Source organism: Astatotilapia calliptera, chromosome 5, assembly GCF_900246225.1.
Source record: "Astatotilapia calliptera chromosome 5, fAstCal1.2, whole genome shotgun sequence".
NCBI classification, from domain to species: domain Eukaryota; kingdom Metazoa; phylum Chordata; class Actinopteri; order Cichliformes; family Cichlidae; genus Astatotilapia; species Astatotilapia calliptera.
In genome coordinates, this window is record NC_039306.1 from 23,717,706 (window position 1) to 23,745,663 (window position 27,958).

General features: G+C 43.6%; 1 protein-coding gene across 2 annotated transcripts in view; it reads left to right on the top strand.

Moving 5' to 3' along the window:
- The first annotated feature begins 343 nt into the window (after window positions 1–343).
- The window catches only part of foxp4 (forkhead box P4), a 91,678-nt gene continuing 64,063 nt past the window's right edge, over window positions 344–27,958 (top strand). For both annotated transcript variants that reach the window (XM_026168319.1, XM_026168320.1), the window contains exon 1: window positions 344–1,063. The gene's annotated coding sequence lies outside the window, so the exon portion shown is untranslated. The remainder of the gene's footprint in view (window positions 1,064–27,958) is intronic.

Consider the following 27,958-nt stretch of genomic DNA (forward strand, 5'->3'; position numbering starts at 1 on the left):
TTTATTCTTTTTACGATTTACTTTTTTATTTACAGATACATTCGTAACTCTGACATGCAGACACGTAGAGAAAGCGATCATTTCATGGCAGACTTTGTCCTGTTTTAAACGATCGTTCTTTGTTACTGGTGGGGTTTTTTTTTTTTTTTTTGGTTTTTTTTGGGAGCTCAAACTTTGCGCAGGATAACATCTGTTCCTCTCTGCCGCCACAATAGCGCAACTCAACCAGGATGCAAAAGCGAGGTCAAAAGATCAGTGCCTTCCCCTCATCCGTGCGCATGCACGCCCACACACGCGCGCACACTTCTCCGGGGAGCGACGGAGAGATGCCTCTCACTGGCTGCTGTTTTATTATGCGCCGGGGCTTTGCATGGATAGGACGAAAACGCGCACCTGCTTTAGAGGCATTACGGTAGCACAGCAAACTGTCCTCCCGCAACACACACTCCGCACTCGTACACACACTCGTACACACATACAGCTCCAGTGATTCAACCCTGATTTCCAGCGAACGAGCAAGCAACAGACGGGATGGCAAAAAAGTGAAGACCGTTGGAGAGGTTATACGCGCTGAGTGAGCCTGCTGAGGAGAGAGCTGGGGCTTGGGGGGAGAGGAGAAAAAAGCGGAGGCAACTAAACAACAAACAGAAACGAGAAGCTGCGTTGTTTCTCCGCGGCAACTTGCGCTCAGTGCCAGAGTTTTAGCGGCAGTATTGTTCTGACTTCACTCTAGAGGGGCCACTCCGAGGAGAGAGGACGCACACAAAAGGGGAAAGGAAAGGACTAACGAGCACGTTTTTTTTTTTTTTTTTTTTTTGGTCGTTTAAAGTAATGGTCCTGCCGTCTTAGATCCTAGATTTCTCTGTCTCTCTCTGCTCTCTGTTTCTTTCCACTTTTATTTTTATATATATATTTTTTAAATTTTACGTCCCTTCGGTTTGTGTCCCCCCTTTTGTCGCCGCGAGAGAGTGGACGCGCCGGGGTTTGAGGAGCAGAAGCGGGGCTGCCCACATGGTCCAACCACTGGCGTGAAAGTTGACTTCTTCAGAAACCAAGAGAACAGGTTGATGCATTATCTACACGTTTCCCCCTTCTTCTTATCTTCCTCACTTTCCCCTCACTCTGTGCTCCCATTGAAACTCTCCGACACACACGCTGCTAGACGCTTTTAAAGCGACGCACTTCAACTTTTCATGGCACGTTGTGAAACTCCTCCAGGTCTGCCTAATAATGTGATAGAGTATTAAAGTAGGTACGATCCAGCGGCCACACTAGGGAGGTTTTTGTTTTTCTCTTTTTCTTTCCCCCTCCTCCGTACTTTTTCTGTTTCATTCTAACTCTGACTTTTTCCTGGAGTGAAACTTTTTTTATTTTATTTTCATACTTTCTGTTCTAAAAAAGAAAACATATTTAAACCAGCTGTTTTCGTCCTTTCAGTGTTCTCGGTAGAATGAAAAATCGAAGTTTCTTTCTACCTCATCACTAGTTTCACGCCAACCTATATCCACAGAGTTCAAATCCAGCCTCCTTTTAATCGTCGTTTATTTAACTGGATATTACGGTGTAGTTTGTAAATTCTCTAGAGCCTACTTTGGATGACTCGGAGGGATACCATTTTTTGCGTAATGTGTCATTGTCCGAGGTTTTCGCTTATGAGACCAGAGAAAGGGAAAAAAGTTTATTTCTCGCAGGTTTAGGACGAGCTAAGATTTCGGGAGTGGACTCAAACGTAGGGAATAAACTTGTTGATATCGCTCGTTATATTTGATCATACGCGTGGACGTGGCTTATGTGGTGGCGATTTTACACGAACGGTCACAGGCAGCCGTGTGAGAACCACTTGCTTTGCCATCGCTTCATACCTCTCTACCTCACAGCTGGGTTTAGTGTCTTTTATTATTGAACTTTAGTTTCCTACAATTAAACGTTAACGTTTAAAAATAAAAAAAGAAAGGCAGTTAAACTTCTTACTTACAGAAAATCCCTGAACAAAAGAAACAAAAGAACAAACAACTTTCTTATTGACACGTTTAGAAGGTCTGAGGACGTTAGTGCCTTTAGGATTTAGGACTTTTCTCTGACCACTGAGGTTTGAGGTGCCCGTTGTGGTTTCCTTATTTGAGCTGAATTAAATATCCTAAATGATATCTTAAATAATAGCAGCTCTGTTCTTTAGAGAGGGACGTTTTACCAGCTGAACGTGGAGGAAAACTTCTCCCTGCGTTGTAAAACTTCCAGTTCCAGTTTCAACGTGAACTTTTGAACGCTTTATGTACATAAGCAGGATTATGGACAGTGATTTTACGTACATTATAACCCTGACGCGTTTAAGGGTTTTTTTTTTTCAGAATCGGTAATTTAAAGTGATTTAATTAAAAAGAATGCACGTTATATACTTTCTAGATTATAATATAATAAATCTACTGACATAGAAATTTCTTTTTTAAGAAATTGAACACAACCTCTGTGTGACACATGTTTTTCCCTTCTTCTCGCGCTCATAAACCGACTAAAAGTAGGCCTGCACCACAAAGGAAAATATTTCTTTTTTCTTCCGCGAACTACGACTTGTTTTAAAAAATAAGAAAAGTATTCTGCAGAGATAAAAACGTTTAATGTGGATTTTCTTGTGTGCACGGCGTGCAACACAAAAGCAACTTTTGGGCCGTTGAAACAAAGTTGCTGATCTTTTTGTCTTTTGAGGGTTTTTGATTTTCTTCCATTTCCATGAAATAAAATTGCCTTTATCAAATATGAGATATCGGGCCGGGCACACAGAGACTCTCGATTGAAACCTTCAGATCAAGAAAAAAAAAGAGGGAGAAATGAAATGACAATTCGTTGCTGTTAGTTGTCTGTCACCGAGAGAAAAGCGTACAGGCCGTGTGGGTGCTCACCCTGACACGGGCATTATTGCCCCGTGATTGATGGGCGCCGGGGCATTTGGCATAATTAATTTTATTTACTGTGTCCTCTCTCTCTCTTTCTCTCCCTCTCTCTCCCTCTATCTCGCTCGCTCTCTCCTGTTGTGCCCCCTCCCACCCTCCTCTGTGGTGGCATTTCCGCGACGTGATGACATACTTTTAATTGCACTTTAATAGAAGATCCAGCGGGAATGAAAAAGCTCTTAATCACGTTTTATGACCTTGTCACAGTTCTGGTGTCAGACAGGAAAGCAGGTATTTTGTGGTGGCTCCGAGCCCGTGCTGTAAAGTGTATACCGATTTTCTTTCCTTCATTTTTTTTTAAAGATTATTTCATCTTCATCTATCACGCCACAAGCTGTGGAAAACGCACCTTAGAATAGTTAATGCACAGTGGCCTTCATGCAGATACAAACCCTGTTGCTGTTCATTTTAGCCATCTATCCTAGAAGGGAATTTAAACTGTGTGTGTTGATTGGTAAATGTAGTAGAAGAGGCTGACTGCATGTTTTATAAGATGTTTTATAAGCATATTTTTTAAAATCCTGAATAACTGGACCAAACCAAGCTGGCAGTAACTCAGTACTATCAGATAAACATTTTTTTTTTCCTTTTTTTTTTACAGGCTTAACCATTTTGCCAAATATGGTAAAATGTTTCCTAAAATTATGGAAAATGTAAATCTTATATTTGTGAAGGTTATTAATATTATTAAATTAGGTATTTCACAGCTGCCTGATCTTTCAGCTGCTTAAGTTCTTTTTGTTGCAGTAAAAGCACAGCAGCTGTGTTGACTCAGTTTAAGAATGATCTTTGGAGTTGGAGCTATGACTTCTCAGCACCCATGCCAGGTTACTACACAGTTTTAGCTGTTTTTAAGTTTCTGTTTCAAGTGACTGCTTTATGAAGAAGAAGCCTCATGGAGCTCAAGTAGAAGTGTGAAACACTGCTGAAGAATAGAGTACAGGATTGTTTTTATTTCTTCTTCTCCTTTAAAAAAAAACATTTGCCTACCACATAAAGCCTGAAAAAAAATCGGCGTGAAGTTATCATTTTCGTGTAATGCTTATCATTGATAGGCTATCACATTAGTGACAGGCTTTTCATGAAAACACAATAAGAGACAGTGAAACAAAAGAGTGTTTGAGAGGCAGAAGTAGTTATTTAGTTTTTTCTTGTTGTAAAAAGAGTGTACGTGTGCAGGAAGCCAGAGGTGTCAAAGGCAGATTGACTCTCTGCTCTTTGTCGGGTATTGTTTGCCTGTGTCTGTGTGTTTGCTTGGCATTGCCACCTTTTTTTCATCTGACTTGCATCAACACTTTTTCCCATCTTTGGTGGTGTTTTTCTTCTTTTTTCTCTCCTCCCTCCCAGCAGCTGTGTCTTTTCCATGTCCTGTTTCTCACATACTGCTGATTTTTAATCGCTTTCAGACGCACAGTTGTCTCTGTTATGCTTTCTGACACCTTTCCTAAATGATGATATTTTATTTTTCAGCTTGGTCCCAAGTATGTGATCGTGTGCCGGGGTGTGACTGGAAGAGTCATGTGCGAGACCGTCTAGAGACGGGTAGTAATGGCTTTGAATCTCGTGCGCTTTAAAACCCCTTCAGCAGGATTAAAAGCCACCAACATGATTGTGTTAGTCCATAAACTCGCTCAGAGAGTCCTTACCTCCAACATGAGCGCATGGGAATGTATGTGTGAAAAGAGTGTATATATCAGAGTGCGGGAGTGTGTGTATACGAGAGTGCTTTTTTCTCAATTCACCTGTCCTGCTCGAGTGAAAATGGACATTATTTCAAGTTTTAAATGTCCTGTGCGTCGGTAGCATTGATGGCTCGCCTGTCCGTCTCTTCATCTCTCGTGCTCTCTTCATTAAAACCCTCCTGCTATCCGAAACCCACAAGTCTGAGTGGGCTTTTGGCTCCAAAGTGATGTTGAAGAGCACCCGTATATGACACTGCTATACATGTAGGGTTTGACCTGTGATAGATATTCACAGATTTACTTCTATTGCAGCACTTAGTGCTTTACCTGCTTAAAAAAAGCTGAAATGGTTAAATTTTCGATATCCTTTATTTGAGAAAAGCAAAAAAAAAAAAAGCCCAAAAAGGAAGAAAACCCGTGCTGGGAGAGAGAGCGTGTTTTTAGATGGGCTTATTTCAAGTGTCGGTCCTGAAGCTGACATTATTGCAGGGCTGCATGTATTTGAGGTGAACATGCGTCGGGCTTTAACACTGGCAGTCCCAGGCTTCTACCTTTCTACCTTTAAAACCCGCCACCAGCCAAATGGCTGGTAGGCTTTTAGCTAAGCTTTAGCTTCAGGCAAGTGGAAGCTAAATTGGCTAGTCATTCATATGTAAATTGGGTTGTTACCTGGGAATTCTGGAGGGAGGGGAGTGGGGGTGTGTGGATGAGGGGGTGGGGGAGCTGCTAAAAGCGGTGAGCTTCCTTTTGTTTCATCTTGATGCATTCTCAATCATCCAGGGAAACAAATCTCCAAAAGTCACCAACTTGGAGTGTTTCAGTTTGCCATCTTAGGGAGAAATCAACACACATGGGTGTATGTCCTTTGTTGCTGAGATTTATTGATAAAAACAGTACAAAAAATCAACCATTTGTACACATTTTTACAAATAATTATAAAAAGTGAGTGAGTACATTTCAACATTTTCAGCAATCACTCACAATCCTGGCACTGCCATGGTATCTGTAGTCTGCATTTACCACATGTGTATCTGTTGCAGTGAACACATCGCACAGTGGCATGATTGTTCTTGCAATTGTGTTTGACCTGACACATGGCTCTTTTTCCAGGGCTCGGTGTGGAGGGTTGTGTCAAAGGCAACTGTTCTTTTCTTGCCTTCTTCGCAGCTACATGAGAGTGAGCTAACTCCCTTGCAAGCTCCACCAGGAAGTCCACCCGTCTTTCCTTCGTCCCGGAGCATGCTTGATACAGCACATGTGCATTCAGTGCTGCCATGTCAATCATGTTATAAAACACGGCAACTGGCCAGCGCCGTGTTCCTCTGCGGACAGTGTACTCCCGAACCATCTGGTCCATCACATCCACGCCACACTTTGTTTTGTTGTAAAGGGTGACAGTGTTTGGCTTCCTTTTGGTAGTGTTATCAGTCTGAACCACGCCGTGCATGCTGCTAAGAATATAGACTGTCTTCTTCCGTTTGGCCGCATACGCCGTCAGCGTGGCAGCAGAGGTTGAAGGAATGGAGAGTTTAAATGTTAGTTGTAAACAGCTATATCATATAATAACTGCAGCTGTAGCTGTGATCAGACATCCCCCTGCAGGCCCTGAAGCTGAGCTCTGAGGTCCTCACAAACCTGCTGGAGCCAGCTTCCATCCTGGGGAGCACGTTTTTGTGTTTCAGCGCGGGGCGAGGCACAAAACCCAGATGGTCCAGATGGACCAGATGGTTCGGGAGTACACTGTCCGCAGAGGAACACGGCGCTGGCCAGTTGCCGTGTTTTATAACATGATTGACATGGCAGCACTGAATGCACATGTGCTGTATCAAGCATGCTCCGGGACGAAGGAAAGACGGGTGGACTTCCTGGTGGAGCTTGCAAGGGAGTTAGCTCACTCTCATGTAGCTGCGAAGAAGGCAAGAAAAGAACAGTTGCCTTTGACACAACCCTCCACACCGAGCCCTGGAAAAAGAGCCATGTGTCAGGTCAAACACAATTGCAAGAACAATCATGCCACTGTGCGATGTGTTCACTGCAACAGATACACATGTGGTAAATGCAGACTACAGATACCATGGCAGTGCCAGGATTGTGAGTGATTGCTGAAAATGTTGAAATGTACTCACTCACTTTTTATAATTATTTGTAAAAATGTGTACAAATGGTTGATTTTTTGTACTGTTTTTATCAATAAATCTCAGCAACAAAGGACATACACCCATGTGTGTTGATTTCTCCCTAAGATGGCAAACTGAAACACTCCAAGTTGGTGACTTTTGGAGATTTGTTTCCCTGGATGATTGAGAATGCATCAAGATGAAACAAAAGGAAGCTCACCGCTTTTAGCAGCTCCCCCACCCCCTCATCCACACACCCCCACTCCCCTCCCTCCAGAATTCCCAGGTAACAACCCAATTTACATATGAATGACTAGCCAATTTAGCTTCCACTTGCCTGAAGCTAAAGCTTAGCTAAAAGCCTACCAGCCATTTGGCTGCTCTCCGGGTTTTAAAGGTAGAAAAGCCAAATGGCTGGGCTCTGGGCCTTCCTAGTGTTAAGCGCGGAAAAGACAAGGATATGAGATATTCTGCTGATCATAGCAATTCTATAAATGTTTGTTAAAATTTCAATTTGAATTAGGTGTATCAGAGATTTTCATAGAAATGTTTTTTCCCCCTTTTCACATTTTTCTGTGATTTAAAAAGAAATTAAGTGTAATAACAATTTGGCATTGCAGTATAAATTATTTTACATTGTTAAAAAAAAATTCTTGAAATTTTATGAACAAATGTGTGTGTTAGGTGTATGTGTTATTGTATATGGACAGCTCAGATGGTGGGTTAATGTTCTGGTTGTGAATTAAAGTCGGTGAGTGCACAGTGAAACTGCCGGCACATTGCTTTAGACTGAGGCCTGATTATACATGTGGTTCTAATTGAACCTGTTATTTAGCAGAAGTTAAGGGCTGAATAATTTCTATGAAAGCGTGAACATCTGTGTGTGTGTGTGTGTGTGTGCGCGCGCAATAAGTCCAAAACATTTTTCAAAGATAAGATGTGTGTTTTGTTTGTTTTTTGTTTTTTTTTTGGGGGGGGGGTGTTGACAGGTCAGAAGAGGTGTTGTACAGTGAAGTTTCAGGAAAAGTAAAAAGAAAAGAAGGAAGATGCTTTAGCAAGTTGAGCAGCTGTGCAGGAGAGATGATGTTGTTTGTTTGCTTTTTCCTTTGCCTTTTGTGGCTTTTGAAAGAGCTGTCACTGCTTATGTGGTGACAGCCGAGCCGGATTCCTCTCTAAAATTTAGGCGCTCTTTCCCCCGCGGTGAATGATAAGGTAATCATTTTGTCTGACACGGTGGTTTAGCCTGTGGTCATTAACATGTCAGTGCATTTATGATGAGACGTTTCATACGTTTTTCTATTTGTGTTTGGGATGACTAGGATGCAGGCTGGCTCCGGAGATGTTCCTAAAGCTCCACAGAGCGCCAGCCCATTAACAGCTGATTGATGTGGGAAGGAGTGACCCGAAATCTCAGAGAGGAAGCGACTGTTTCCTATGGGCGGGGAGTGAGGGTGGTGGGGTGTGGAGAGAGAGATAGAAAATATGAGAGAAAGCCTCTGCGAAGTGAAGGAAACAGCGGCGCGAGGGTTATAGGCATGGGTTATTATAGCTGAGGAAGCATTAGATCAGCCTCTCCAGAGTGCGCTTGGCACCTGAGGCCATGTGAAGCAGAGAGTTGGAGCTGAAGGAGAGGGCCGTGGCTGTGGAGCTCGAAGGACTGAAAGCAGATCGCGAAGTAAGGCAGTTGTGGCGCTATCAGGTTTGATTTCAGAGACAGAGAGGGAGGATCTCAGAAGATCGTGGCGTCAGTGGCACTGATCAGGTGGAGCACTTGAGATGGTCAGTGTAAGCAGAAAAAAAATTGCCCTCAGAGAACGCTATTGTGTTCATGCGGAGCATCTTCATAAAGAGAAAAAAAAAATCAGTGGTTGCATCCCCCGCTAACTCTGCATTGCTTCTGACAGCTGTATTTGTGTTATAGATTTTCCTTCACTCTATCCCGTCTCCCTTTTCCTTTTCCCCTGCCTCGCTCTCTCAGTAGTCGGCTCCCCTCCTCTCCATCGCCTCCACCCTATGACCTTTTGTAAGCACTTCATCAGAGAGCTGTTGGTGTTTTCTAAAGCACTGCGACAAACTGACAGGGCAGCCGTCAATCGAGCGGGTAACCGAGGGAGCGGAGCAGTGGAAAGCTTCACTCAGAGCAACAATGTGACTAAACTTTCTGCAGCACTGCTTTAATGTGTATTGAAAGGATGGCTGTGAAGGGTAGGTGACAGCTGTGAAGCACAAGACTCAGGATCATATAGATGCGCGCACACACATTTTTGCACATTTCATAAATGCTCTGACTGTAGAGACGCATTAAACAGCACTTGAGTGCTTGTTTGTCCGTGGTGCTGTGGCGGTATAATCTGCCGAGCGGATGAGTGAACGCTCTGATGAAACGCTAAGATTCACACCAGAGTAGCACGCAGTCCATAAAGTATTACCTACAAAAAAACCCTCCTAAAATCTTTACTTATTACTTACTTTCGACATTATAATTTCTTTTTTTCAGATCTAGCGCTAGTGTGATGCATTTTACCTTTTTTTTATTAGCTTTTGTGATTTGCATCAGATTCTTTGAATTACCTCAACAATAACGACTGTGGATTAACACACGATGACAGGAAATAAGCACTACAGCAGTTTTCCCTTGTCCCTGTTGTTTTCCATCCTGGTCCAGGGAGGTAATAACCATTCAAACGCGTCTCATTATATTTCAAATCCGTAAAGTATCGGGATGTTGGCTAACCCAGGCGAAAGTAAGGCTGGATCGCTGGCATGCACTCCTCTTTTATGGTATTAGTATTTGTGGTATTAGTTCCGGGGGACATGGGTTGCCTACTTAAGCTATTAGCATGTGAGGCGCCGTGGGATGATCCATCCCCTGACAGGACGAGCTGTTAACCAGTGTTAAACCAAATCACAATAGGCTGCCTGGGTTGACGGATTGACGGCGCCTCTCACCACTTGACTGGGCCGCCCCTTCCTTCCCTTTTCTAAACTTCACGCACAGATTTGATTTTACTTCCTTAAAACTTCTGAAAGAGATTTTTAAAAATGTAAAATAGGGGGGAAAAAAAACGACGATTTGGCCAACAAATGCCAACTCTCTCTCTTAACTTCTCGCTTCACTCTGCTTACTTTTTGCTTTGGTCTGAAGGTGAAGAAGACTATGCAGGCTTTGCCCAGTGGGGTGCGGACTCTGGCTTTTGTGGTGGGCTTTCAGATAGTGAGAGGCAGAGGAGGGGATGACAGCTACTGCTAGAGGTTCGCTACATGGGGGATTGCTTATAGATGCAAAGGACACAGTTGTGGTCCGCATGTGCGTACCCTTATTTTCTCTGCATGTAAGCGTGCACATCCAACTGCAATTAACTGTCAGTCAGTGGGTGACCCTCCACCCCGTTCTCTCTCCCTTTCTCTGGCTCTCTCCCAGAATTCATCAAGTTTCGGGCTTTGTTTTTCAGACAGCTCGCCGAGGGAAAGAAAAGCAAACAGGTCGTTACTTTTCCGACATGTTTTTTCAAAACGTGTTTAACCGATAACGATGCTACCTCTCGTTATTTTTATAGGCTGTTTCATCTGCACTGAAGACCGATTTAAAATTAAGGAAAAAAACAAAAAAACTTTTCCGGGCAGATTGTGCGAGCTGTGTGCTTGAGTAGCTTCTGGAGCTTCACTAGCGGCCGTTTTTTTTTTTTTTTTCTTCCACCCTTTGGCTGCTTGCTGAGCATTGAAACTCTGTTAGTGCGCATACACATGCAAGCCTGTGTGTGGTGGGCATTGTTGACCGAGAGACATCTGCCACTAGATTATTCCCAGCTGTTATCTGAATAATTGTGTAATCCCCCCACCACCGCCGCCACCCCCACCCATCCTCGCTGCCTCTGTCTTTTACTCCCTCCTTCGATCCCCGGGCTCACTCCTCCTCCTTCTTCTCCTCCTTTGCTCCCTTCTTGCCCCCACATCTCGTCTTCCTCAGACTGATGAGACGGAGAGTGATGAGTCTCTTTTCTGGGTGTCACATTGGGCCTTCTCAGGAGTGTTTATGAATGTGTGAGTTTGAGTATGTGCACATGTGTGTGTGTGTGTGTCTCTGTGGCTCCTGGTCACCGGTCATTGTCTGACATTTGTAGGAGGATTTGAGCACACCCCACACATGCACACTCACCTCCCTCCACCTCTCCTTCCCTCTCGGGGAAATAAAAGTAGCCTAATCCTGCCAGATCAAGGCTGCTGTCCACCACAGCTTTACCAGCCTGTGAATTAGAGCCCGCTCTCATGTTCCTGAGGAGAGGGAACGAAGAGCATGTAGGTGGGTGTGTTTGCGTTGTGAGCCGCTGGCCTGTGAAGCAGCGTTAACTGTCTGGAGGGGGGGAGGAAGACAGCAAAGAGCGATGAGAAAACAACAAGGTGCAAACACAAGTGGAAAAGCAGGAAACGTGATATTGGTTGGAAGAAGTTGGGTCTTTTTGTTTTAACAAAATGCACCTACACTTTAAAAAAAAAAGAATTTACATGTGCCGTAGTTTTTTTTCTTCTTCCAGCTCAGTACATCGACTTCAGATTTAAAATGAAAAACAGAGAGAAGCTTTAGTTTAGGCTTTAAAAAATTAATTAAAATCATATTTTCTTGGATTAAAAGAAGAATACATCATTCGAATACACTTCTGTCACATTCTCACTGTTTCGCTGTATCTACAAAGGGACAACACAATGTTTAAACACAGACACTTTTTCCGCCTTCACAGACAGTTTCGGTTGACTTTTAATGAGACACACGTGTGTCTCTCATTAAAAAAAAGAAGAACATTTAATCAGGTCTTTTTTAAAAAAATATATAGAGATTGCAGTAAACAGTCAATTTCTTCTGCTCTGCTTTTGTGTGTGTGTGTGTGTGTGTGTGTGTGTGTGTGTGTGTGTGTGTGTGTGTTTTAAACAGGCTGTTATACAAATCTATCAGGTTTGCTTCACTCAGAAGGGCACTCGCGTATACTCAGCATGCGTGCCTGCATTTGCTAGGGCTGCCTTCTCTTCGGGTCCATGGTTGGTCGAAAAGTGTTCTTTTCCCTGTTGGAGCTCCAATAGTCGCTCAGTGTGAGGGACTCATCACTTGCTGTCTGTCTTCTCTCCTTCTTGCCTCTTATTGTGTTGCACTTTCTCCTGTTCATGTGGTTTTTTTTGTTTTTTTTTAACCCCCCCCCCATCCGCACTCTCCCTCTCCGGTACTCTCCTCCTCTCCTTGTCAAGCCCGGTGTCTAATTATCACAGCTCTGTGTTCCCTCAGCCTCTTCATTACATCCAAGATGTCATCACAGTTTAACTCCAACATTTGCTACCTCTGCTCGGGCCCCTTTTCAATAGCTATAATTTATTCCGGATTACTGAAATGACAAGCGTGTGAGTGAGAATTTTTCAAAATGACTAAAATGCTTTTACAACAAATTTAAAACGTTACAGAAAAACAGCTATAATAACCCGTGCCTTTCTTTTCTTCTTTTATTTTTTACATCTATTTTTTTAAAAGAAACATTTTATGGAAGTTTATGCAAGAAAGGCAGGCAACTATTACTTTATTCTATATTTAAAAAAAAAACGGCACACATCATTTTTAGCTGCAAACTTATTCAACTGTGCTTCTACTCTTTGAATGGATTATGTCGGTGTGTTGAAATACATCTGAAAATTTTATTCAGTCCGTTTTGGGATTGTTAAAAAATATTGTATTGTTTTGTCAGCCCACCTACTTGTCCCTGGACAAAAGGTTGTCCCTCGCACTGTAAAGATACACAGACCTTAGAAATGATTCTCTGACAAAAACAACATAGAGGAGAAAAAAATAGATTTCTGCTTTGTATTTTGCCTTTATTATTTCCAGAATGATGTGTTTTTTTATTAAGAACTGGAGTGAACACTAGAATATTTTTTTTTCGTCCAAGATTAAGAGGTTGAATAGTAGCCGTAGGGTTGTGAGATTAGCAGATGCCACAAGGCCGATTTTTCCCGCTGAAGGTCAGTGCTGCCGTATGCAACCTGTAGCCCTAATCGGTAACTTCTGCTGCTGCAGGTTTCCATTGTCTAAAGGTCAGTCAGGAACAGCGCATTAGCCTCGGAAAGTAGTTAGCATAAACGAGGGAGGGGACTGAGGGAGGAACGAAGGACTAAAGTACAAAAACGAGGACAGGAGGGAGGGTGAGTGGCAATGAAACCCTGGCATGCTTTGTGGTGTCAGGCAGGCGTACGGCTTCTGGGGGCTTTGTGAAAAGTTTGCCTGCGAAACTTTGCTGAAGGCTGGGTTTGGTTTGAGCAGCTCCCCCAGGGGTTCGCTCAGCGAGAGAGAGAGAGACGGTGGAGGTGGAGGAGGAGGAGGAGGAGGTGGGAAGGGACGCGAAAATGCAAAGACAAGGAAAGGGGAGCAGAGCACAGAGAGCGGGCATGCCATCACAGTTGTCCGTTGTTATGGGGCACAGGCCCTTAGTCGCTGATCTAAGAAACACAACCATTGACTCACGCCCCCTCCTAATCCCTCCCCATTTTTTCCTCTTTCCTTTTCACCCTCCCCTCTCTTTCCTTATATTCTTTTTCTTCCTACTCTGCCTGACTTCCGTCTATCTTTTCCCTTATTTTTGTCTTATTTAATTTTCTTGACAGATCTGTGCTGTGGACTGGGCGCTGGTTATTAACATACACTCTGATTTGTTAGAGCACTGGCTGGGACTATTTACTGGTAATGAGGATAGGGGTCCTGTGCTGTTAGTAACTTGTTTGACCTCCAGTCGCGGGGTCAAGTTCATCCCGAGGAGGCGTAGATCTCTAGTTTCTTAGCCCAATCACGTGACTGCACCATCAGGGGTTGTTGAGGTGTATGTGTGTGTGTGTGTGTGTGTGTGTTGAGGGGGACCATAGTGGGAGGAGGTCCTCTTCATCCCAAATTTGAATTTCTCATCCCCTTCTCTTCCCTCTCCGTCCGCTCCTTTGTCCCCTCTCTTCCCACAGGGTTAATTGAAGGGGAAATTGATAGTTCTGTGCGGTAATTGTGGCTTTGAGAATTCTGCATCTCCCACAGAGAAAGATGAGGGCAGCTGTACCAAAGACAGTGTAATGTGTTGTAACAGGGGAAAAAAGAGAGAAAAATATGGTCAGAGAGGCAGATGGTAAAAAGAAGAAGAAAAAAAAACGAACACCCACACCTCTACCATTTCCCCCCTGGGTGGGGGTTTGATTGGTTGATGAGGGAGCTGGTTGATTGGCTGATTGGCTGATGAACTGAGTTTTTTTTTTTCTTTTTTCGTGCAACTTTACTAGCCAGGCTCTAATAATCATTCAATTCATCATCCAATCAGAGAGACTCACCACACTGCTCCGTATCCTCACTGATTCTCCTTTTAATTCTCCTTTTGACCACCCCTCACCCCCTCCACCCCTCTACCCTTCTCCAATCCTCCCATACCTCCCCGAGGAGTCTGGGATGGACAGATGAGAGGAGCCCGCTGTATCTGTTCCGTTCTGCTCTGCTGCTTTCTGAAGTAGAGAGAGACAAACTTATATTCCACCGATACCAGCCCTGAATGGACTCTCTCTCTCCTCTCTCGCTCTCTCCTTCAAGAGGGGCTTTTCTTTCCCAGGGGCAGAGCTTCATAATTAGTCTTCTTCTGGAAATAGAAAACTAGTTTTCTGAAGTGACGTCAACCTCCGATGTGTATTTTTTAAGCTGCACATCTGAATTAAAAAAAAAAAAAACTGAAGTGAAATCTGTTCTAGGTATCACTAAATCATTTTTTTTTACTACCATTCACTTTGTAGCATTTTCTCCTTTTTTTTTATCTGTCTTACAAAAATGTCAAAACTGACACTTGGATTTCTCAAATTTATTGACTTAAAGCGAGCATGGTTGGATAGAGGTTTTCTTCTTTTTTTCTTTAGGAAAAGCAGGTGTTGTTTTAGCTCCTGCTTTAGTTGTTTAGTCTCAGCTCAGGCCACCTCAAGGCTGTCACCCAGGCAACATTTCATTGTTGTCTTTACACTATTTAATTTTCATCAGTGTGCACTAAAAATCTGTCAGTGTATTCATTTCTCTCTTTGACTTTATCTCTGCTATTGATTTAGATTTTTCTGCCCTGTTTTTTTCACCTCTTTTTTTTTCTCTATCCCCCCCCCCCCCCCCCCCCCCCCCCTCACCCGCCTTCAGCATCCACACCCACCCGCCCGCTCCCCTCTGTCTCTCCCCGGCACTCTCCTTTTCTCTTCCCCTCCCCTTTTCCTTTCGCTTTCTCTGTCCGTTAATGAGAATGTGTTAACGAGAAAGAAAGATCTATTGGGTATAGCACAATTTATCAGAAAGGCAGAGGTTTGGTAGGGGGAAAAAAAGGCGACGGGCCCTTCAAAGAAGTCCTATTCTTGTGGTTGTGAATGTTTGATGAGACAGTGAAAAGTTCCCCCTCTAACGTCATGGTGTCTGAACAGAAGAGAACAGAACCGTTCTAATCATGCCGCACAGAAAAAATGACTTCCAACCCGATTTAATTAACTGATAAGAAACGGCTTCAAATTAATTTTTCAAGGATGTTAGATTTTGATTAAGAAACTCCTAAAAGAAATAGACGAATAATCAATTTTTTAATCAACTTACCCAAATGGTAACTGGTTAATATGATAATTCTAGCAATTAGGGCAAATATTGTCGAGCAGCAGTTTCTATGCATCCTGTTAAAGGAATTATAATATCTTTACATCTAATTATCATGGTTATTTAATTTTTTTGTATGGCTACCTCTCAATTTTACCATTCAATTTTTTTTCATCTGCCATTATAGGGATAATGAAAAGAGAGTTGGAAAGTGTAATAAGATGAAACTTTTATAAGGGCCAACCTGAATGGGGCTTTTCACGCGCCCTGATTGGATAGATATTTAGGAAAAGGAGAGGCGAGTTGCTCAGAATGACATTATTTCAGCTCGTTTTACATGTAAAGCTGAGATGGATCTTTAGATGTGGGATTCTTTTATTTCGTCAGAAGATTAAAGTAGCTAATAGCTCCTGGCTTCTCCGTGTGTAGCCTCTCTTATTCATAGGCAGGCAGGTAGGCGCGCCCATGAATATGCACACCATGCCTAATCCGCAAAGTTTGAAATCATCTATTTAATTTGGAGAGAGAGGGGAAAAAAACAGATGCAGCTTTTTCAAGTGAAGGAAAGGTTACGCTGTTCACCTGCTAGTGGCCATAAAGTGTTTGCGTGTATCCATTTGTGTGCACATGTATGTGTGTGTGTGTTTCCCTAATTGGACAGGTACTGTAGCAGAGGTGAAGAGGGGCCAGTTAAAGAAAGGGAGGTGGCCGGGGGGAAGCACAGAGATAGAGCTGGCAGGGGGTCTGGGGCTTTGGGAGAGCATCAGAGAGACAGAGTTCTTTACTTCAAAGACGGCTTACAGCTTGGACAAACGCAAACCGTGCTCACATGCCACTGCAGCACACACACACACTCCACATTCAGTGGCTCTTTTGCCTCTCATGAGATGAATATCCATCCCCTCTCGTACTCCTCTCTCTGCGTCTCTGCTATATCCCTCGCTCCCTGCATGCTGAACATCAGTGGAGTCATGCGTTCAGAGGGAAATATTGACAAAGCGTTTGGAGAGATGGAATGGTTCCTTTAATTATATGCTGCTCTTATGATGCATGGTGTTTCTGTCTGGCTGCTTACGCACCCACACATCCAGACACACACACAGAGGCACGAGCGTGCTGATCAGCTGAATAGGTATTCCTGGCACAAGCCCCTGTATTGAGCGTACATATTCAATTAGCAAAACTCATTAGCAAAACTTGGCATTTGTTGTTGTTTTTTTCCCCCCGCCTTGCTGAGAATTAATGGTTTTGATATGCTAATTAGCGGGTAATTTAATTTCAAAAGGCCTCAATTAACAGCAGCGTTGTGGACACGACGAAGTTAAGCAGCATAATCTAATTTGCATTAGTAACGAGCAGGGAGTAATTAGTCTCTAATTAGCCACTTCAGACAGCACTTGTGTTTACTTTCCTAATGAAGTGGAGGGCCTTTCTTTTTTCATGCAGAGAAGCCCACGTGTGTACATGCAAGTGTGTTTATGAGGGGGCAAGCGTGTGTGTGTGTGTGTGTGTGTGCGTGCTTGTCTGTGTGTTGTTGTGCATGACTGGTAAGGGGGTGGGACCAAAGGCAGAGCGGCATATGGCTTACAGTTTGGCTCCAGTTACACACAGCCCCCCACCACCCTCCACACACAAAAATACTTACTCGCACACAAACAAACACTCAGACACACTCGAACATAGAGGTTAGGCCTTGCCGTCTTACGTAACTGGACACGCACGTACAGTAGCGTTCGCTCCACTGAAACATCTCTGTGAGCTCATTTACACGTGCCACAAGACACTGGTTGAGTGTGTTTGAGTGGATTTGTCTCGATAGTATTTCCCCTGGTGTCATTTTTTTGTGTTTGTGTTGCAATAGCTTGCAATGTTTACCTCTTTTAAATATATATAGTCATGTATTTTCTAATGGCTCTTTTTATATTGCGGTGTGTGTTGTTACAAACCCTTGTTGCCAGTTTGTCTAATGCAGGGTTTATTTCTGGTACATGGTTGCCTGTTGTTGACAACGTACAAAAAGCAGAAAGGAAAGGGCAAGGAGCGGCTCCGCAGATGGATAAACAAACAGGCCACGTGGCTGTTTTTATTCTTTGCATTGTTGTGTTTTAAAGGCTCTGGAAACTTGTGCTGAGTAACGATACAGGAAAATATTGGACAAAATACAATGCAGATTTTTTTTTTGTGTGTGTGTGTGTGTATGTGTGTGTGTGTGTGTATGTGTGTGTGTGTGAACAGTTTGAACTTTTCCATTCATAGTTGTGTCAAAAACAAGTTGAAAACAACAGGCTTCCTCCTGGGCTTTTGTTGGGAATCGAGACGGTGTGGAAGGGTTTCAAGGGGAGTAACATAGTGGGGTTTTAGGGAAGGGGGGACAAGCAGCTGCCCTCTAAGCCCAAATCTGTTGTTCAGAGGAGGTGGAGGAGGGTGGAGAAACACCACAAGAGTCCCACAAAGAAAAACGCACACTTTGTTCACTTTGTGTGCAGACAGGGCTATAGTCTCAGATTATGCTACATATGTTTATCCCTAGATATTATTGTCTCATAATCTTAATTTTTACCCATAATCCAGTGCATAGGACATCAGAATACTTTAATCCCTAAGGAAATTATGTAAATTGGTGAACAACTAGAGCTCATCCAGGACATTAGAGACAATGCCAGTAACTGGTAGCTACTCTGATGGAAGGTGTTTCTTCTGAAGGCTTTTCTCCAACCTTCCCTGGGAACAATACACACAGGGTCACAAAGTTCGGTGACTTTCTTCTGAAAAGTGCAGGGTCAGAGCGCTGGTTGGTAGAAGTAGTCAGCACTCAGTGGACAGGACTTGGAAGCCATATAAACACGCGCGTGCACACACACACACACACACACACACACACTGTGAATGCACGGCAACCCGTAGTGTTGAACTTGTATGATTTACACGCGCCAAGAGCAGAAGCTGGAAAGAATTCAATAAATATAATGAATGAAGGCGCTGCAGTGATTATGAGCCTGTTTCCAAAGCTGACCTCTACCATAACACACACACTCGCAGATTTATAGGCACAAACATCCACAGATATACACGGAAACACTAACACATACACACCCATAAATAGGCAACTGATTTACAAATGAGCTGACCTGTGTGTTGGCCTTGCTCTCAGATAGGCTCGCATCCCCGCCAGGATGCATAAATCACTATGGACATGCATATGCATGAGCATCTGAGGAGGTGGGATAAGTGTGTGTCCGCATGCGTGTGTACGTGTGTGTGTGTGGAAAAACCAGGCAGCAGCAGTGTTTGTATCGATCATTGAGGCTTAGTTAAGTGCCTTTTATTTCACTGAGTTAAAGTCAAGGACCATGGACAGGCCTCTCTCCAGAGCGCGTTGGTTTTGAATGGAGAGAAAGCAAGAAAGAAAGAAAAAGGAAGAGAAACTCTTAACTGTTCTTTTTCCCTCTTTTTCTTTCTTTCTTTCTCTTTTTTTTAGTGGCATCTAGGGATAGCACATCACATTAATGGAACAGAGATGACGTTTCACATCTCGTCTCTCTCTGGAAGAAGTGGTTTTTGGGGTTGGACCTTTGCCTGATGTATATGTGTGTGTGTGTGTGTGATGTGAGCTGCTTTAACCTCCTCTTGTTTTATGGACTTATACATGGCTCTGGATCTCACTGCCGCTAGATTAATTTACACACCACTCACATAGGCTTGCCAAATCTCCCTCTGTCTCTCTCTCTCTCTCGCTTCCTCCCTCCATCCAAAGACAGAGCAGAAATTGCCTAGTGAGGTAAATAAATTACTTCCATCGATTGCTGTAGTTGTGGAGTGACTTTATCGCAGTTTGACTTGTCCAGATACAGATCAGCATGTGACAGCATGTTTTTATAATGTGCCACTACGTCTACGTGTGTGCGATTTAGTTTGTGTGTGCGTGAGTGAGGGTATTTGTCGGCTGCAGAAATCACTAATTGATGGGTATCTCGGCATATTAAAAGTTACTCTTAGTGGTGCAGCATTTTCCACAAGCTGTGTGTGTGTGTGTGAGAGAGAGAGAGCATGTGTGTCTAACTGAAACAGGCCTCCATATGCTATGCATATTGAAACACAGAAGAATTAGGGTTGGTGCTTTTAGAGACGGGTTTGCAGCCCACATTATGGCCACATAAGTTGTTGTCTGATTGCGTTTATTGCTGCTTTGTTATCCATCAGCACTAAACTGATAGCAGCTGCAGATAGATGATATCTTAATATCGCTCACGCTGATACCCACCTCTGATAAGCTTTATCTCATAGCTGTTGCATGTGTGGACACTGCACTATGTGTGTAATAAGCCTTTAGGCATACCCTAACCTCCATGCTCCAGATTTCACCTAATTGAAAAAGGTTAAAAGTTCACCCCAAAAAAGTGCAGAGGCCTCGCGCCCGTGCATGTATAGCAGTCTGGGCCACATGCTGTTTTAATAGTCGCTGCGCTGACGTTACTGCCAAGGCCAAGAAGCCACCGTTAAAAAGACAGGGCTCTGGAAAAAGAGTGAGAAAAGGCCCCATCTGTTTGCGTTAAACAGTGGAAGAACTGACCAGTGAGGGAGCAAATGAGCGGCAGACTGCTAAAAGATATCTGCCGCAGCTTTTCTTCACTCGTTCTGCTCAACCTTGATTGCTCAGTAAGCAGCTTCTTTTATCCTACAGCTCTTCTTTTATCTCACTAATTTAACACTTTTTTTCCCTCATTGAGGTAATGGTATTTGCTTTTGTCTGACAGCATTTTTTCTATTCTAAAATAAAGACACTTTAACGGGCCTAAAAGAAAAGTAGCACGTGAATGCAGTTCAAATGACAAGGAATAAAACGGTTAAGCCTGAGAGCTGGCAGCTTTTTAAAACTATATATATATATATATATATATATTTTTTTTTTATTTTTTTTTTTTTTTTTTTAATTTACTCTTGAACACTATTACTCATGTTTTATTCTGACTGGCCTGTCTGTCATCTACCCTATCAGATTATTTTCTGAATCAGATGCTCCTGATTTGGGAATTAATTAGGCAGTGCGGTGGCGTCAGGGTTGAGATGTTGGGCTTGTTCGCTCGCTATTTTAGTAGCTAATTACTGAGGGGGAGAGTGTTAATTGGAATTCTCTTAGATAATGTGAACTCCTCTTTCCCTTTTCTCCACCACCTCCATTAGAGTTTAATACAAAACTGCAGAAATAACAGACTCTCTCTCTCTGTCTCTTTTTATTCTTTAATTATTTGTTTATTTCCTTGATGTTTCTGACAGAAGCTCAGCTGATCCACTTGGACAGGTCATGCTGGTTCTGTGTACACGTGTAGCGTAGCCTGTGGATTCGTGTTGTACTGAACTGACATATAGATCAGTAATCCACTCAGACTTCAACGGGATATAGACTTCTTTGCCCTCACTGACTAGCAGCCTGTTAGCTTTAACGTGGCACAAAAGGTACAGAGACGCAGTGGCACAGAGGCATATCACGCCGGCAAAGAACAGAAGTGGTTTGGTAAAAGAGGGCTCGATTAAAACCCTCATTTAAAGTTTAATTTCATTTAAAGTTATGTAAAAAAGTGTAATTTTGATAAAAACCTTCTATGAGGACTTGATCGTTTTATTTAGTTAGTTTTTGCTGAACTTAATTAGCAAAAGTGGTTTAATGTGCATTTTGAGTTATTTCATGGGGGGGTGTTAAAATGCTAATTCTGTGGTGTGTACGTAGGAGGATAAAACAAAAAAACAACAAAAAAAGATTTCAATTTTAACGACTGGAATGAAACAATAGTTGCATTTGGATGTTGTTATAAATGGAGCGAATGGCTGACTAGATAAACAGACTTCTATTGCTGGCGCAGGAGCACCCACTTGGGGGTCTTTTTCATATCTGTGCTCTGTTTAAAAATTTAACTCCTAGCCAGCATTAAGCAGAGAGGGTAAAAATTAATATACAGCGAAAGAAGACTAATCAGAGATCTGTGGTTTTATTAGAATTCCTCCGTCGTGTTAAACTGTGACAAAAACATTATTTAACATCTTTACCTCCACTTCAGCCACTCAGAAAGGCTCAGCACACACACACACACACACACACAGAAGGCCGTACAGTATTTTAATATCACTGCTTGTATATTCTAATAATCCTGACACCACTTGAAATATAATTCTTTCCCCTATTTTAAATCATGGATGTGAAATTGCATTAAGGCAAGAGTGTGTGGGCATGAAAGCAGGGATGTTAAATGGACATATGAATGCAGGGGTGAATCCTAACCTATTAAGTACTTTCCTTATTATTTCTGAAAGTGGAGCGTGATAATTAGTTTGGTTGAAATCCTATAGTGGGGTGGAGGTATGGGTCTCAATAGTTGAGCCAAATTAATTTCTTCTGTCACCTTGAGCATACGTTCCTCTTAATAGGTTTAATTTATTTCACGGTGATTATCTTCTTCTTCTTCTTTTTTTTTTTTAAAACCACTTGACTGTGATGTTCATATTCACAGCAAAATCCGCTTCAGCCTTTTGCACATGAATGGTATATTCATACCTAAATATGATATATCTGCACAGCGTCATTACTGCCTGGCTGCTGAGTCTGTGCGATCTGAGAGATGGCACTGCGCCGTTTTCCCAGGGGTCCCTGCTGCCGCTGCTATTGCGGCCCAGTTGTCATGTGATCCATGTGTCTGGCTAAGAGCTCAGTTTTTCTCAGGAGTCACTCCAAGTCTTTTTAGTCCTAAAAGTTAACAATCATTCTTGATGTTAAATCCATCAGAAACCTCCATGTGCCACGAGGTCGCTTTAATAATCTCCCCTGTGTGTGTGTGTGTGTGTGTGTGTGTGTGTGTGTGTGTGTGTGTGTGTGTGTGTGTGTGTGTGTGTGTGTGTGGAGGTTAGGGTGGGCCATGGGAAAGTGGCATACCTGAGCGGATTACAACGATCCCAAGGACAGCTTTCCGTGGGACAGATTGAAATACTAATTTCTTGCAAATCCGAGCACAGTGCCATTTTGTAACATCTCACACACCCCGGGCCCTTTACTATCCAAAAGAACATGAGTCACTGCGAGACGAGCATACCTAGAGGGTATGCTTGTGTGGGTGTGTGTGTGTGTGTGCATTGCGTCCCACCCCGGTATGTATGGTTTGTTTTTGATCCTCCAAGGATCACTCTAGTTGCCCTCTCTGGTTTCAACTTACACTGGTAAATTACACCCAATCACTGAAATTACATCCTATTTGCTCTCTCTCTCTCTCTCTCTCTCTCTCTGTGCGTGTGTGTGCGTTTGTCTTGATTGTTGACGTCATCTCGCAGAGCTGTTCTCGATGTCAGGTTTGATTAAACTGAATGAAGTCCAACTGTTTTTGTGTTTTCGTCATTTAGGGGAAGTAAAATGGAAATGCAGCTGTTGTGTTGTGCGCGCGTGTGTGTGTGTTGGAGAAAACTGGTTTGTGGTGTGCGCCGGCGAGTGTGTAAGACTGGTTGTCAGCTGGTGAGCAGCAGAGACGCGGTGCATATAGAGAAACTGGTGTGCAAGTCTCAGTTTTCATTTGAGCTGCTGCAGTACGGGAAGTCTGATGGGTTAAAACTCAGATGGAGAAGCTGCAGTCTGCCAATTAGTGCACCAGATGTCAGTTATTGTTGGACTAAGATTATGGCAATAACTACAACAGGCCAACGGTTGTGTGTGTGTGTGTGTGTGTGTGTGTGTGTGTGTGTGTGTGTGTGTGTGTGTGTAAGTGAGCTAACTCCAGCGTGATAGATTTTAAACAATCTTCGTTTGGGACTTGCTCTCCTATTTTATTACTCTTCTGGCACCTGTAGTGTTTTTCAGAATTCCATCTCTCTTCTTTCTCTCTTTCTGTGTAGTTTTTCTGCATTTTGGAAATGTAAACACTTACAAAATACATCCAGATGTTACCAGCTGTGCTCCGCCACCGCAAACACTGGGCAGGCAGCGTGTGTGCGTGTGCGCCTCAAAGGCTCCTTTCTCAACTCTTCACTCTCAGACAGACAAAATGATTCTGTTGTATACCTCTGCTTCTTTGTCTGAGCGCGAGCAGGTTTTTAACTATGGTGTAAAACAGTGTGTTTTGACTATTGAACTATCAAAGTTGTTCAAAGCTGCTGAATTAAAGGCTCAAAAAAGTAGGAAAAAGAATGATTTCATCAAAAAACCGACCTCATGTAGAGCCCATCTTCTGCTCCTCTCTCTCCCTGGCATAAGCACGTGCTCCAGCACGCAGCCTCATCTCCTGCAGGACTACCCTTTTTATGGCTCCATGCAGATTTGCCATCACGACAGATTGGACCGAGTTCAACTACTCTGCGTAGGCGACGGTGATAAGGGTCTAATTGCGAGGTGAATGGTGTTAACGTTTGTTTACAAAATGCCCTTTACGGCGTGCACACATGCACATACGCAGCCTCACACACAATTACCTGTTTGGCGGCGTTCTAATTAGCAGATGTCCTTCGTTAATGATACGATGGTATTACTGGTGTTTCTGTCTCGCTCAGTCTCACAAATGCTCCTGTACCCAACAGGTGAACATATTTAAATGCCAGCCACATGCTGTTTCAGATGTTTCAGCATGCTGTATATTTGGATGATGTGTGTGTGTGAGTGTATGAGTGTGCATTTGTTGATGCGCTATGGTCATTGCTGAATCCTTGCTCCTTGGGGAGTAATTACAGAGGAGATCTTCTGGCCGCTTTCTCTCATTAGTGTGAATATGGAAAGAAATTGTAGGACCTCAGTTTGCATGAGTAACACACAAAACACACACAGAGGTCTGTGTGTGTGTGTGTGCGTGCGCGCAGTGCCGAGGCTAATGCCATGACTTCAGCCTGGAAGCACATGGTGCACTTCTTTTGCCGCATGTCTATTTCAGCCATCGCCTCTGTGTGCGTTTGCATCTGTTTGTGTGTGTTTCTCCTATTCCGCAGCATCTGGCCTGAGCCCTGCTCGGTCCTTCAATTCAAACTGCAGGTTGTTTGTTTGGGTTTGCCCTTACAAACACACCATTAGCCATGTCCTCTGCTCTCAGGACTATTCCTGGCTCTGGCCTCAGTTTAGCTCAGGCCTGCTGCCTGGCTCACTTGGAGGTCCCTGCAGGCAAACCTCAGTCCTACCAGAATCCAGGAAGATCCGAACCACAGCGCACCGCCTAGCCACCACAGGGAAACTCTAGCTGCTTCGACCAGGCTCACCCCACAGCAAGCCTTAAAAGTCAGCTGGAGGGCTTTAATGTGTGTTTTCTAAAGCACATCCTTTCTGTTTGATAGTCAACCAGTCATGATGCAACAAGTCCACTTTTTTCTGCAAACAAACAGGAACGGGCAAGATACAGGCCCCAGCCTTTGTGACTAACACTCGGGTGAAAAAACAAAAAGGATTTGGGAATGAGAGATGAAAAGTGAAGGAGCCAAAGAGAGAGTGAGAGGCAGCAGAGACAGAAAGAAAACAACAAAGGTGGTCAGGACAAAAGCAGTATTGTATCACTGGAATGACTTTTGAGTTGAAAGCCTTAAAAGTCCTCCCTAGAGCCAGGTCATAAAGCCCAGAGACGGGCTTGGCAGCCGAGGCCAGAGCCAGACAGCCCTGGCAGTCGAGCCCAGAGAGCTTCCAGTAACAGGAGATGTAAAAGTCAATTTGCCGTGAAAAAGGTAAACAATCGGAAATGACAAATATGCAGGTTCTTTCCATTGCTCTTTTTTTCATCTCTTGCTATTTTCAGTGTTATTACAGAAGACAAATGCAGGAGAATGACTAGTCGGGAGTCATGTAGCGAGGGATCCCAGAAACATTCAAGGGGGAGAGTGAGTGAGAGAGAGAGGGATTTTTCCCTCCCCCTTCTTTTTCACTTCCTGAAACAGTCATGCTTGACTTTTCCTCTCAGCAGTTGAAATACATAGACTCCACATTTGAGTGCGAACACACAGTTTTGCAGAAGGACAAGTAAGCGGTCCTGATTAAAGAGGTGTAGGTCAATACAACCATGCGGATGGAGAAATGATTGAGGGATTTGGAGATGACAGGAGGGAGAGAAGGGGGGGATGATTCCCTGGGGGCCTGTTTAGTGGTTAGGGGCCCTTGGGGGCCCCGGCGGAGAGCTCCATTAGTGGAACGATCTAAGCATAGGGGGAGCTGGTCCTGTGGCGGGCCTTTCGAGGCAGGGGCCGATCTGTTTAGCAGCAGTTTGTCTGCATTGCTCATAACATTGATCCTGTGTTGAACTGCAGCCGTAGGAAAGCTCTTTGCTGCTGAATAGACTGAGCAGCGGAGTATTGATGAAGCAGAGTGGACCAGCGGAGAGCCCTGCATCCCGTTGGTCATCGGTTAAGACAGACAGATCTTGGTCAATACATACACCCTACGGCTGCCTTATGGCATGTTAAATCGGTCCGCATACGTGCATGTGTGAGCAACATTTAATGTCTTATTGAATGTAATCCTCTTTGCTTTCTCCACTCGTCCTTCTCAGATTAACAGATCTGCCGTGACTGGCTGGAGGGAAAAGAAAGAAAGAAGAAGGGGGGGAGAACAAGTGAAAAAAACAAACATGTTTCCCAGGCCCCAATTAGCCCACTTTTATTGACCCTAGATGTACCCCCTCCTCTTTACTCTATGAAGTCTTTCTAGTCATAGTGCACCGCAAATTGGCCCCTCTTTTTTATTTCTTTAAAATCTGCACATTTCCAGATTGAGACACATTGACGGGAGCCGTGTTTACGTGTGTTTTTATATGCGAGTCTTTGCCACCGTCTCCTCGCGTCCCCGTGTGTCTGCACTGTAGGATATGTGTGTTTTGCGGTTGTTGTGTTTGTACAACATCAGTCGCTGAACGCTCACAAACAAAACAGTAGAATCCTTCGCACAGAAGCCCTCAATTCTTAATGAGATAATGACATGCTAACATACTCACAGCAGCAGCTCTGTTTACAGATGAAGACAAACCACAAACAAGACACAGACATGCTGAGCCCTTTAGCTTTCTTTTTTTTTCCTACACGCTTTCATTTTTTTTCTTCCTTTTACTCTTTTCCCCTCTTCCCGAGTTATGACTTTGTGTGTTCGCCAAGACATTGTGAGAATAACAGGTGGGGAACATCTTGATGGTGTGTGTTTCTGTGTGTGCGCGCCCAGTGAGTGTGTCTGATAGAAATGCTCATAGGCAGTAATGAGACAAGCGCTATAATGTGGCTGCAGACCAGATTCCCTAATAAGAGAAGAATGCTGTCCGTGGCATCCAGAGTTTTCCACTGGAATCACACATTCATCCAGCCTGTTTCCTGCCCCGGGGTCTTCCTCTCGGCATGAGCAGATGAGGAGAGGGAACCCTCTGTCTCCCTGTCCTGCTCCCTGCTCTTCCCATTGTCCCTATCCCCTCCCTCGCCACATCCTTCTCCTCATCCATTTCATCACCCCCCCCCCAATCGGTCGGGGTCAGTTGATGTGGGCTATCGCAGCTCTGACTTTCTTTCTCTCTGTTGGATCGTGCTACTCTGCCTCTGGAGTGAAAAAAAGCACATGACTCACAAAGTGAGTCAGACCAATTCTGGCTTATTGCTGAGGAAATGGTGGTGGATTAGGAGGGAAGGTGTCTTTCTCGGGTTGTTACTGGAAACACACACATACCCACGCACCCAACACACACTTATGCGCGCATACAGCTGAGTAGCAAAAAAACCCCCCAAAGTCTCCGAATTAATGGAATTCTTAGTCTAGCTTTAGAGCAACTTTAAACAAACCAAGACAGAAGTTTAAAAATTCACATTCAAACACTTTAACCTTGAAATCTCCCCTGCCAAGGCACTAGCTCCCTCTTTTTTTTCATCTGTTAAATGTTTGAGTGTTTGATAGTTTGAGGTCTATAGCAGAACCCGCCCGGGAATTAATGTCATTCATATGCCCTGCGGAAATTACTTTTGAAATGCATATAATCTAAAACATGCAAATGAGGCTGACTTTGTGCACCCTGTTTAATATGAATTATCATTTTGTGAATACCTATTATTACTGCGTACATTTCTCCAATTATATTGTTCTTTTTTTGTCACTTTTGCATACGAACGCACACGTGCACATCAGGAGCGCCAGAAACGAGCGTGCACGCGTGTATGCTCGGTCACGGCGGCGTGCGGGCGCACACGTAGGCCCGCACGCGCAACACACACACACACTCAGAAGAATGTCTTTGTGATGGGTGTATTTTAATGAGGAGTAATAAGGATGGTAATGACCCAGTCCACTTCACTCACTCTCAGTCTTTGTTACTCCCTCTATTTCCCTGCGTCTCTTGCCCACTGCCTGGCACACAGCTGTTAGTTTACATAAAGCCAATGAGAAGAGTTCATTTAAAGAAAAAAAATTGGGGGGGGGGTGCAATTAAATGCATGTAGATGCCTTTTGCAGATTCTGCACAACTCCAAAAGTCCTTAAACAGCAAATGAAAATAACAAGGCAGCAAATACAAGTGTTGCTCATCCAATTTTCATCAGCTGACTGAAATATTGATGCGTTTTAAAAGTGAACTGTGCGTGTTTAGTTTTGTCTCTTCCTTTTCTGTTCTGGTGATAGAGCACAGCTATTAATGT